Source organism: Schistocerca americana, chromosome 1 (genome assembly GCF_021461395.2).
Source record: "Schistocerca americana isolate TAMUIC-IGC-003095 chromosome 1, iqSchAmer2.1, whole genome shotgun sequence".
Lineage (NCBI taxonomy): Eukaryota > Metazoa > Arthropoda > Insecta > Orthoptera > Acrididae > Schistocerca > Schistocerca americana.
Window position 1 is genome coordinate 476,118,616 of NC_060119.1, and position 13,652 is coordinate 476,132,267.

A 13,652-nucleotide genomic window follows, 5' to 3' on the forward strand; every position below is an offset into this window, starting at 1 on the left:
CTACACTGTGAAGCTTTCTATGTGGGAATGAACAGCAACAAACTGTCCATTCGCATGAATGAACACAGGCAGACAGTGTTTGTTGGTAATGAGGATCACCCTGTGGCTAAACATGCCTTGGTGCACGGCCAGAACATTTTAGCACAGTGTTACACCGTCTGGGTTATCTGGATACTTCCCACTAACACCAACCTGTCAGAACTCCGGAGATGGGAACTTGCCCTTCAGTATATCCTCTCTTCTTGTTATCCGCCAGGCCTCAACCTCCGCTAATTTCAAGTTGCCGCCGCTCATACCTCACCTGTCTTTCAACAACATCTTTGCCTCTGTACTTCCGCCTCGACTGACATCTCTGCCCAAACTCTTTGCCTTTACGTATGTCTGCTTGTGTCTGTGTATGTGCGGATGGATATGGGTGTGTGTGCGAGTGTATACCTGTCCTTTTTCCCCCTAAGGTAAGTCTTTCCGCTCCCAGGATTGGAATGACTCCTTACCCTCTCCCTTAAAACCCACATCCTTTCGTCTTTCCCTCTCCTTCCCTCTTTCCTGATGAAGCAACCGTTGGTTGCGAAAGCTTGAATTTTGTGTGTATGTTTGTTTGTGTTTGTTTGTATGTCTATCGACCTGCCAGCGCTTTCGTTTGGTAAGTCACATCATCTTTGTTTTTAGATATATTTTTCCCACGTGGAATGTTTCCCTCTATTATATATATATATATATATATATATATATATATATATATATATATATACACTTTTTTTCTTTTTTTTGGGCCTCCTACCTCCCCTATAGCCCTACCTTTTCCTCTCCAAAAATGCCGCCATCCTCTAGTGTCGACGCAGCACGTAAAGCAGGGTTTTGTTAGTAGCAAGACTTATTGCCATAAGCCGAAAATAAAAGGGGAGGCATACTCTGCTATGTCTCAAGGGGGCGACAACACACTACTCAGAAACACACCTCCCTCTGAAGGTGTGAAGCAAGTGATGATTTTAGAAACTAAAAAGAAAGAAATAAATAAAGACAGAAATGAAGGCAAAATAAAAACAGGGACGGCAGCACACTCAAATGCAAACGAAACTGGCGAGATAATCCCATCGCTCATAGAATTAACGAAGTAATAATCCTCTAAGATAGATTACGTGTTTTCCAATTTTCCAATAATTTTTCATACAAGGTTCACACAAATTCCATGTTACGAATGTCCATATTAGCAGTATCATAGAACAGTCTACTCTAGTGATGCCCAGAAGGCCAATGTGAAACCTGGGGTATAGGCAAGTCAGGGGTAGTTTGAATGTCCGAGTGTCAAAGATCCAGGGGTACACTCAGGCAATTCTTGTACGAGGTGCCTTAGTCAGCCCGTAACACCTTTTGATAACCATGAACCATTGCAAATTTAAGAAATCTTGCAAAAGTAAAGGTATATTTCCGGTCAGATTCCGCCAGGCGATGCTGGCTCCAAAGGTAGTCCATGAAAGAGACAGCATCGGTGAGGCAAAGGTCATAAATCGTGAAAATGGTGTGGCCCAAGAGCCACACCATTGCGTTACGTCGTGTTCGGGGGTTGGTCTGAATATCAGGGGTAAGGAACCAGTCGATTGACACATTGTCCGGTGTAGTCCCACCGATCAGCGCTAATAGCACACGTGCAAGGTCCCACACTTCTGTGATGTGAGGGCATAAGAGACAATGCTCTCTGGTGTCTACGTCACCACATCGGCCGCAAGCAGCCGAGGGCCGTAGGCGGATGGCCGCCAGGCGATGATTAGTGGGTATTAAACTGTTTACAACGCGATACCATAGCGCTGAAACTTCCGTGGGAAGGGCTGGGTGGTTGATATTAGCCCAAGCTTGGTGCCAGATGACCGACGGTCGTCTGTCCTCCAATTTATGTGGTGTGGGCTGGCCTCGAAGTGCCTGGTAAAGGCGCTTCGACGTGCATGCCTTGTCAGTGGCCACTGTTAGGACGTAACTCTGATTGAGGGAATAGTCCTTGACTGTCGTCATCTGGAACGGAATATGTGTCAAACATACTGGTGCACGCGCCGATTGTGGGCGATAACGGTCGAAAAGCGCTGCTGTTGTCCCACCTGTGTCCGTCTCACGCAAAGTGGCGATACGGTGAATCAGGAGTGCCGCACATTTGCGGGGAAAGTCAACGAGTCCAAGGCCACCATCGACCTTTGGCAGTGTACAAGTCCGTGCATCAACTTTGAATAATGCATGCCGCCACAATAGCCAATATACTGTTTGTGAGATTGCTCTGCCGGTTTGTTTCGGTAGCGTAAGGAGTTGTGCTACATACCATGCCCGTGATAGGATGTAAGTATTAATCAGTTGGATTCGTTTCTGGAGGTCGAGCCGTCGATCAGCGTGACTCACGCAAATTCCTCTGATGCGCGTGAGAATCCGCCTCCACGTGAGTGTTAACATGCGCTGCGGACAGGCTGTCACCTCACGTTGTTCCCCCACAATCCGGTACCATGGGCGTTCGATGGTCAATGATCTTGGTCCTAGCGGGATTAGCACCGTTTTGTTGGAATTTAACATGACACCAGATGCTCGTTCATAAACGTTGAGGACTCGGCGAACTGAATCGATGTCCCTGGCGTTTGCTACAAATACACCGACATCATCCGCCTATGCCGCACTGCGGAAGGTGACGCCTGGGAAAGCGACACCATCGACCATCCGTCCGATGTCACGCAGCATGGGGTCCAGCGCCAAAGCGAACAAATACATTGACAAGGGACACCCTTGTCGAACTGATCATCTGATGGGAATTGGTCGTGATCTGCAGCCGTTCACAACGATTATGGAATTTGCTCCATCCAGAAGTGCCGGATGACTCTTATGAAGCGCTCCCCGAAACCCATCCGTGACATAACGGCCAGCAGGTATGGATGGGAGACCCTATCGAAGGCACCGGCGAAATCTAGGGAAAGAATTGCAGCCGGGGTTCGAGAGTCGGTACACAGAAGCGGCGGTGAAGACGGTTCGATTCGAAACACCACATGATTGGGTGGGACAATGTACCTTATTCATTACCTGTTTCAGACGTGAAGCCACACTTCGTGCCACCAACTTATAATCAGTGTTAAGAACGGTGATGGGACGTAGGTCTTTAGCCCGACAGTGACCTGTGACCTATGGAATAAGGGCAATACGTCCAGCTAGAAAATCTGCAGGTAGCTCGCAACTAGCAAAAATCTCCTCGCACATTTTGCAGAAGCGGTCTCCTAACAGGTCCCAAAATTGTTGGTAGAATTCATAAGGGAGACCGTCAGGGCCAGGTGATTTTTGTCCCGGACAGGCACGGAGGACAGATGTGACGTCAGCGAGTGTGAGTGGCTCGGTCAAACGGTCGCGGTCTCGCCTATCCAATGAAGTCGGGACCCCACCGATAAGTGCTCGTTGGGCAGCGACGTCTACCTCAACATCTTGGAAGAGGTGCGTATAATGGTCTGTTAGGTGTTTGAGGACTTCACGATGGTTCCTTTCAGAGGCAAGGTGATAGATGGATGGCCTCTCGCCCTCAATCAGGGATGCGGAACAGCACCTCACCACCATCCCCTCGGCCTTCTCCCGAGAGAAGCGAAGGATTGTCGCTTTAATTCTACATCTACATCTATACTCCGCGAGCCACCTTACGGTGTGTGGCGGAGGGTACTTATTGTACCACTATCTGATCCCCCCTTCCCTGTTCCATTCACGAATTGTGCGTGGGAAGAACGACTGCTTGTAAGTCTCCGTATTTGCTCTAATTTCTCGGATCTTTTCGTTGTGATCATTACGCGAGATATATGTGGGCGGTAGTAATATGTTGCCCATCTCTTCCCGGAATGTGCTCTCTCGTAATTTCGATAATAAACCTCTCCGTGTTGCGTAACGCCTTTCTTGAAGTGTCCGCCACTGGAGCTTGTTCAGCATCTCCGTAACGCTCTCGCGCTGACTAAATGTCCCCATGACGAATCGCGCTGCTTTTCGCTGGATCATGTCTATCTCTTCTATTAATCCAACCTGGTAAGGGTCCCATACTGATGAGCAATACTCAAGAATCGGACGAACAAGCGTTTTGTAAGCTACTTCTTTCGTCGATGAGTCACATTTTCTTAGAATTCTTCCTATGAATCTCAACCTGGCGCCTGCTTTTCCCACTATTTGTTTTATGTGATCATTCCACTTCAGATCGCTCCGGATAGTAACTCCTAAGTATTTTACGGTCGTTACCGCTTCCAATGATTTACCACCTATGGCATAATCGTACTGGAATGGATTTCTGCCCCTATGTATGCGCATTATATTACATTTATCTACGTTTAGGGAAAGCTGCCAGCTGTCGCACCATGCATTAATCCTCTGCAGGTCCTCCTGGAGTACGTACGAGTCTTCTGATGTTGCTACTTTCTTGTAGACAACCGTGTCATCTGCAAATAGCCTCACGGAGCTACCGATGTTGTCAACTAAGTCATTTATGTATATTGTAAACAATAAAGGTCCTATCATGCTTCCCTGCGGTACTCCCGAAATTACCTCTACATCTGCAGATTTTGAACCGTTAAGAATGACATGTTGTGTTCTTTCTTCTAGGAAATCCTGAATCCAATCACAAACCTGGTCCGATATTCCGTAAGCTCGTATTTTTTTCACTAAACGTAAGTGCGGAACCGTATCAAATGCCTTCCTGAAGTCCAGGAATACGGCATCAATCTGCTCGCCAGTGTCTACGGCACTGTGAATTTCTTGGGCAAATAGGGCGAGCTGAGTTTCACATGATCTCTGTTTGCGGAATCCATGTTGGTTATGATGAAGGAGATTTGTATTATCTAAGAACGTCATAATACGAGAACACAAAACATGTTCCATTATTCTACAACAGATTGACGTAAGCGAAATAGGCCTATAATTATTCGCATCTGATTTATGACCCTTCTTGAAAATGGGAACGACCTGCGCTTTCTTCCAGTCGCTAGGTACTTTACGTTCTTCCAGCGATCTACGATAAATTGCTGATAGAAAGGGGGCAAGTTCTTTAGCATAATCACTGTAGAATCTTAAGGGTATCTCGTCTGGTCCGGATGCTTTTCCGCTACTAAGTGATAGCAGTTGTTTTTCAATTCCGATATCGTTTATTTCAATATTTTCCATTTTGGCGTCCGTGCGACGGCTGAAGTCAGGGACCGTGTTACGATTTTCCGCAGTGAAACAGTTTCGGAACACTGAATTCAGTATTTCTGCCTTTCTTCGGTCGTCCTCTGTTTCGGTGCCATCGTGGTCAACGAGTGACTGAATAGGGGATTTAGATCCGCTTACCGATTTTACATATGACCAAAACTTTTTAGGGTTCTTGTTTAGATTGTTTGCCAATGTTTTATGTTCGAATTCGTTGAATGCTTCTCTCATTGCTCTCTTTACGCTCTTTTTCGCTTCGTTCAGCTTTTCCTTATCAGCTATGATTCGACTACTCTTAAACCTATGATGAAGCTTTCTTTGTTTCCGTAGTATCTTTCGTACATGATTGTTATACCACGGTGGATCTTTCCCCTCGCTTTGGACCTTAGTCGGTACGAACTTATCTAAGGCGTACTGGACGATGTTTCTGAATTTTTTCCATTTTTGTTCCACATCCTCTTCCTCAGAAATGAACGTTTGATGGTGGTCACTCAGATATTCTGCGATTTGTGCCCTATCACTCTTGTTAAGCAAATATATTTTCCTTCCTTTCTTGGCATTTCTTATTACACTTGTAGTCATTGATGCAACCACTGACTTATGATCACTGATACCCTCTTCTACATTCACGGAGTCGAAAAGTTCCGGTCTATTTGTTGCTATGAGGCCTAAAACGTTAGCTTCACGAGTTGGTTCTCTAACTATCTGCTCGAAGTAATTCTCGGACAAGGCAGTCAGGATAATGTCACAAGAGTCTCTGTCCCTGGCTCCAGTTCTGATTGTGTGACTATCCCATTCTATACCTGGTAGATTGAAGTCTCCCCCTATTACAATAGTATGATCACGGAACTTCTTCACGACGTTCTGCAGGTTCTCTCTGAGGCGCTCAACTACTACGGTTGCTGATGCAGGTGGTCTATAGAAGCATCCGACTATCATATCTGACCCACCTTTGATACTTAACTTAACCCAGATTATTTCACATTCGCATTCGCTAATAACTTCACTGGATATTATTGAATTCTTTACTGCTATAAATACTCCTCCACCATTGGCGTTTATCCTATCCTTGCGGTATATATTCCATTCTGTGTCTAGGATTTCGTTACTGTTCACTTCCGGTTTTAACCAACTTTCCGTTCCTAATACTATATGCGCACTATTTCCTTCAATAAGAGATACTAATTCAGGAACCTTGCCCTGGATACTCCTGCAGTTTACCAATATTACGTTAACTTTTCCTGTTTTTGGTCTCTGAGGACGGACGTTCTTTATCAACGATGATAATGTCCTCTCTGGTAAGCCGTCAGGTATTTTATCGTTTCGCCCAAGGGGGGGTCCCTCTAACCTAAAAAACCCCCGTGTGCACGCCACACGTACTCTGCTACCCTAGTAGCTGCTTCCGGTGTGTAGTGCACGCCTGACCTGTCTAGGGGGGCCCTACAGTTCTCCACCCAATAACGGAGGTCGATGAATTTGCAACCATTATAGTCGCAGAGTCGTCTGAGCCTCTGGTTTAGACCCTCCACACGGCTCCAAACCAGAGGACCGCGATCGACTCTGGGCACTATGCTGCAGATATTAAGCTCAGCTTGCACTCCGCGTGCGATGCTGGTTGTCTTCACCAAATCAGCCAGCCGCCGGAAGGAACCAAGGATGGCCTCAGAACCCAAGCGGCAGGCGTCATTCGTTCCGACATGTGCTACTATCTGCAGCCGGTCACACCCAGTGCGTTCAATAGCTGCCGGAAGGGCCTCCTCCACATTACGGACGAGACCCCCCGGCAAGGACACCGAGTGCACACTGGCATTCTTCCCCGACCTACCCGCTATTTTCCTAAGGGGCTCCATAACCCGCCTAACGTTGGAGCTCCCTATAACTAATAGGCCCGCCCTCTGACTGTCGGGACCTTGCCGGAGAATCGGCCACTGGCCCAACAGGCGAGGCATCCTGTGGTGGCTCGGAAACGATGTCATCACCACTAGGAAGCACCCCGTACCTGTTGGAAAGGGGTAAGGCAGCTGCCACGCGGCCAGATCCACCTTCGCCTTTCGGCCAGGCACGCGCGAGCCCACCACTGTCCGCCATTCACCCTGGAGTGATGGCTGACCGGTAAGATGCTCACTGCCGGAAGACGCAGCGATATCAGGGGTTCCATGTGATTCCAAGGCCACCGAAGTAGGCATAGGTCTCACCACAGTTGCCCCAACGCCACTACGAGCCGACGCCTGCGCCTCGAGCTCGATGAGCCTAACAGACAAAGCCTCCACCTGCCCCCGAAGAGTGGCCAATTCTCCTTGCGTCCGCTCACAACAACCACAGTCCCTACACACGACTATGTTTACCCTACTCTATACGGTGACAAATTCCCAAGATAATCTTCTGATGAGCTACTCTGATAATCAAGAAACACTCACTGAAATACGAGACGCGAAAACTACGCTAGGTTTTCCCAGAAAAACTATTTAAAAGCTAAGCGCAGCAAATAAGTACAAAAACGCTTTATACAAACAGTACTCGCTGCTGCTGGTGCTCTCGCTCTGGCTGTCACAAGACAACTGCTGATTCAAATGACTAGTGGCTAACGGCCGCGAAACAAACAAAAGACGGTTTTAGGGCGCTTTCTGTTCTAAACGATCAAGAAAACACTAAGAAATCTAACACGAAAACTACGTAAAGTTTTATCAAGAACTTTTAGTTACTATGCAGAGCAGATAAACACAAATAGAATCCCTTCCTTAGTGGAAGGTCGTAAACAAAATGCAAAATAAACGCTTTATACAAACAGTACTCGCTGCTGCTGGTGCTCTCGCTCTGGCTGTCACATGCGTAGCTGGTCATACCTGTCAGCAGGAAGGGTTAGTGCATCATTTAGACATTGTTGATAGAAGTCTAATGTGCTACGCTTCCAGTGCGCGACTTCCCAACTATGTTACTGGATAACACGTCGCAGCCGCGGCTTCGCAGAGCGGAGCCACCAAACCACAGTGGTAGGGTACTTCGATGCAGTAGCGTTGCAATCCCGCCATGTTTTCGTGACAAGAGTGCGAAGTTTGGGCGTTGGGAGATGAAGTGTATTCATCATCCAATAGGTGCACCGAGGAACCAGGGTTGGACCCGTGATATGCAAGGAGCAAGAGTGGTCACTAAAGGCCACGGGAATGACTTGGACGGCACAAAGGGCAAGAATCAAATCAGCAGAGACAAACACGGCCGATTCGGTTTGCCCCAGTGGGGTAGATGTGAGTAAATTGTGTGTAGGCGGGATGAAAGTGGCGCCACGTATCATTAAGGTCAGCCGCCTGAAGGAGCGAAGCGAGTGCTTCACACCTCATAGGCGTTGGGACCCGATCAGCATCGGCTACCACACTGTTGAAATCTCCGCCAAACACGATAAGACGACGAGTTGTCAAGAAAGGGGGGGTGATATCTGACGTAAAAAGTGTTTTTCTCTCATGCCTGTGATTAGCTCCTGAAGGAGCATAGACATTAATAAAAAGTACATCCCGAATAATGCATGCAAGAACGCGACCATTGGGTAGTTTTATAACATCGGATGGAGTTATCTCTGATCTGTACAGCAAAGCAGTGCCCCGCCTGGCGTCAGAGTCGATGTTATATAGTGCCTCATAACCAACCAGGTCAGAGAGAAAGGGGGGGGGGGGGGGGGCACAACCCTCCTGGAGAAAAACCACATCAAATGCACCAAGGCGCAGAAAGTCCTTCAGAGAGTGTAATTTTACTGGGTTGGAGATGGAGTTGATATTTAGTGTTAAAAGGGAGAGGGCTGACGGTCAATTGCACGCATAAGAAAGCAACACAGAGAAAGTAACGTCAGATGAGGTCATGGTTGTATATAAGCAGCTGAGTAAATATCGAAACTGTAACCCTGCTACATAACCCCGGATGTTAAAGACAAATACCAGACAGCTCATGTGGGAACGAGCCCACGCAATCACGCATTTCGTCGTCAGCCCAGTTCAGTCCTCCCCCATCGGCGGTACAGTCCGAACCAGACGGTGCAGATGGCTCAGTCACAGCGGTATGCGAGTGGGTGCGAGTACGCTGCAGCGGCTGTTCGCTACCCTGTTCATTTTTACGCTTTGCGGGGACTCCTCCCCGACCTCGTGATGAACTAATGAGCGCCTCTAATTGGCGAGCAGTTTTCCGCATACCGTCCGAGCGGTCAGCGGAAACAGAGCGTGTAACTAATGAGGCCTGAGATTCAGCCTCACTGCTGCTCTCAGTAGGGGGACGTATTACGCCTTCCTCCTGCGCCTGCTGTTCTTGGCTCGCCTTCTTGCGCCTGTGTCGACGCCGAGGGGACTTCGCACCCACATGGTCATCTGCCGGTGGGGGTGGGGCAGGAAGAACCACCTCATCTGTTCTACAGTGATAACATCACTGGCCACAGCAGGCGCACTAGGCGCCGCCGGCGGTACTGCCACTACGGGCGTCTGGTCCAAAACAATCTGAATAGGGCTGCAACAGATGTACTAGCTACCGTTTTCACCTCTCCTCACGGACCCGGGGTCGATTCTTCAGTTCTCTCAGCGGTTCGGTGGGCAGCACCCGCCACTATCTCGCTGAGAAGAGGCACGAGGTTAGCACCTTCAGTGCGTTCCCGCGGCAGTTGCACAGGGCCCCTGCGCGGGCATTCCACGCGTAGATGCTCCGTAGATTGACAGAGGGAGCATGTCTGTGGTTGCCCTATGTAGGTAACCTGTGCCCTTGTACTGGCAATATTTAAGTATGACGGTATGTACTGGCGGAGGTCCATACGAACACTACGGACTCAGCTGTTGCCCTGGAAGCGGTAGGCACTGCCCCATTTTTCATTCGTGATGCTAAGCACCTTGCCATACCGCGACAGTACACGGCCGATTACTTCATTGGGACACTCGGGGGTTACGTTAAATACCCGCACAGTTCGTATCCCAAAGCCAGATAGTACTATATGAACTGTTCCGACTGTTCCATCGAAGAAGCGGAACGGATGTTTGCCCGCGAGTGCCAGGCCATACTTTTCGTATTTCTCTTGGTCGAGAAATTTCACGAATAACGAGAGTAGTACAAAATCCAGCTGCAATGTGTTGACGTCATTTTCCGGTACTTTCAGATCACCAAATATCCATTCCTTTATTTCAAAGGCCGTTGGCCGTCTCGCTGTTCTGTCGAATACGCATTAAATACTATTCGACAGGTTCACCGCAAAAATATCAACGCTGGAAAAAACAAAAACAAACGAAAACGACCACAAAGCGCGACTCGCTACAGAGCACAACGGACCGCTTCGATCGCGGGGAGTTTCTTAGCCAAAGGACCGTGAAGCGATAGTAACAAAAACCGCAGTGGAAGGGCCTAAAAGCTTGCAGCGTGTGCGCTCCACATGTGGGAGTGACACACGGTGGTACGGGCCGATATGGCAGCAGGCGACCGTCGAAAGCATCGCAAAAGCAAGTGCCGGAAGGAAAGACAAATTACGAGAGCAGTCGTCAACAGCCCAGTACTACCCTCCATGTCGAGGAGTATACTGCGTCTCCCATTTGAACGCCGCTAGCTGCCAGAGCAGTGGAGAAGCCGTGAGGCCGCCCCACAGCAGCGCAAGGCCGGCGCGAACTACACCTAGCCGAGTGCTTATATCGTCAACCACCTACTGCGTGTGTGTGTCTACACGTATTCTGCGTGCGTGCGTGCGGCGGCGGCGGCGGCGGCGGCGGCGGCAACGACTTCCGCGATGAGCTATGTATGTAACTCCAAAAAATTTAGAAAAATTATCTGTGGCATGACCATAAGAGACGCCAACGAGGCATGCGAACGCACTGTTCTGTGCCCCCATAAATTACCAGCCTAATGTAATGCGGCTGCAAGAGCGGTCCGGCTAAACGCAAAAAAAATATGTATATACTTACGATAATCTTAATTAAAAAAAAACGTGGTGTGTAAGCAGCTAACTACTGGGCACATCGACAACTACGACAAGTTTTGCTACCAGCGGAATATCTTATCACTGCAGAGCATTAACCCATTTCAGGCTGTGTTTTAATTAATTTTAGGTGGGCCGTTCCCGGCGGTACTGCAATGCCGGACCAACCCGCGACAGAGGTGGAGCAAGCCCCTAGCACTCTGTCATGAGCCAAAAACGAGTTTAATATTCTGGTCCTGCGATGCAGGACGTATCAGATATTAAGCTGATAAGAACAGATTTCTTAGTCATTGAGGTAATACTTGGAAAGGAACTTAGGAAAGGTTCACATTCGGTAAGGATTGGAAACAGCCGCGGAGGTGTTGCTCAACGGCGCCTGCCATACACCGGAGCGTCACACTTTGGGCGGACGTAACTAAGAATTATCTCAGGAATATAAGATCTTGGTGTGACCCAGAAATGTGTTCCGGCCAAGATGGAAAGTGTCATAATCTTGTGTTCAGCCCCGGTGGAAACCCAGACGTAGCTCGGCTGTGAAAAAAAAAAAAAAAAAAAAAAAGGAAAGCGAGCAGAGTGGAAGGCTCATATGTCGCTACCAACTGTGCCGCCGGTGTCGACAGCAAAGGCTGGACACACACGAGACCGGTCTGCATCTGCCTCGCTCCAGATCGCCTCCCCTCGATCGAGCAGGGGGCAGATGGGGCCTGAGCATCTCGCAACCCTCAGTCAAAAAATCGGGAGAAAAAGAGGGAGAAGTATTCAATGCAGGGCGGGTCCGGCAGTAACACCAGCGGTTGCTGCCCTCACAGCAAGGCCGGCCACGTTCCGGGGCCGCCGCTGCAGCTTCGCCATAATCGGGCATTGGGAGACCAATGACTAAAGGAAACACATCGCATATCAGTGTGTTTTGTATCCGACCTTGCCAACATTAAGCTGGTAAGAACATATTTTCAGAGATAATTCTTAAGATACATTACTATGAAGTATAAATTTAGGAATAATATTCAAGACTCTATACAATTCGAGTGTTACATATTTGAAGAAAGTTTTAAGTTAAAATATATAGAAAACGGTTCTAACCGTACTTAATTATTGAATCTTATTCTAACCTAAATATTGTGAGGCCCAGACTGGGGAAGGTTTGGTACTAATTTAGGAGCTATTTTATTTTTAATTCCATTCTTCTCCATGCCCTAACAACACACTGCACATGCACGGCTGCCAGCGGCTGGTGCGCCACGCACGCAGGCGGGTCACACTCAGCCGGACTTCTCCCCTCTGTCCGCCTTGCGGCACACATCACTGGGGTGTCGCGGCAGGAGGACGTTGCTTCCCACGATGGCTGGAGACTGCCGGGCAGTAGGCACACGTTTGGCGCCGCCTAGCACCGCGCCAACCGAGGTGGGGGCCATATTCGGCGGACACCACGGAGGGAGGGGCACCAGGCAGCACCGCACGCACCGCTACTGACTCGGCACTGCTGCAGTGCGGCGCGAAGATGATGTAGCGCCGCAGATGCCGCGTCGTGGAGAAACTCGACACCGCCGTCACGAAGGCACCAACCTCGAAGTTCTCCGACGACTGCAGTCTCGAGGGTCTCGCAGCCTGACGTCAGAGCATACCACAGCCTAGGGGGACACATACTGGCGGTGGCCAGTGATGTGTTCCACGTAGATGTCGCGGAACCACTTGATGGTATCGGACACCATCAGCCGCCGCATCAGTTGGCACAGTAGCGGCTGGCGATGCCTAAGTGCCGAAGCACAGCATCATTCTGACGGTCCCACGCCCCCAGACTGCCAACAACCAGGGCGTCGACAGTGACTGAATAGCCGCGAGCGGCTAATCCGCGCGCAACGTCGGCGTACTTAATCTTTTTTAGTTGCCGAGCGTTGTCGAGCGCAATCCGCATATTCTCGAAGGACATTGTCACATCGACGATGGTCACAGTCTTCGCGGCCTCGTCAGTTACTATGAGGTCCGGATGCAGCCCACTGCTGTCCCCTATGACGGCTTGGTTGATCCTAATGTCAGGAACAGCAGTGTTCCCTCTTCTTGGCCGCCCAGCGACTGCTGTCGCAAGGCGGTTGAGGACTGCGTTGTGGCGACACTGCAGGGCTGCTGAGTGCACCATACACGCGTTGATTACGTGCGGGCGCGCCTCGTTGTTGTGGCCAGTGTCAGCAGGCTTTGTTATTGTTTGCCCACCCATAGAAACGGCGACAGCCGTTGAGAGGCACGACTCCGAGCCTGGCGCGATGGATAAAGCGCCAGTCTGCTAAGCGAGTGTATTTGCCTCCCGCCATGAAGTGGTTGGACGCTGTGGACTCCCTGGTGCACTCGAACACCATCCCCTGGTCAGGTTTTCTGAGTAGGAGGTTGCGCAGGCGCTGTCTCAGGCACTCGCGGAGCGTCCGCGAGAGAAGACGTTTGGCGCCCCCTCCCACCTGGACATGCTCGACGCCAGTGTTGGCGGTGCGTCCCACGCTGTCATCTTCGTGTTTTGGTCCATCGCCGCCATCTTCGAGGTGTCGTGCAGTCGCAGGCGCCTCCC

General features: G+C 49.6%; 1 non-coding gene across 1 annotated transcript; it reads right to left on the reverse strand.

Annotated features, from left to right (window-relative positions):
- Positions 1–11,223: 11,223 nt before the first annotated feature.
- On the reverse strand, positions 11,224–11,411 carry LOC124553945. The gene has a single exon (XR_006968179.1). It is a non-coding gene; the product is annotated as a U2 spliceosomal RNA (small nuclear RNA).
- Positions 11,412–13,652: the final 2,241 nt, after the last annotated feature.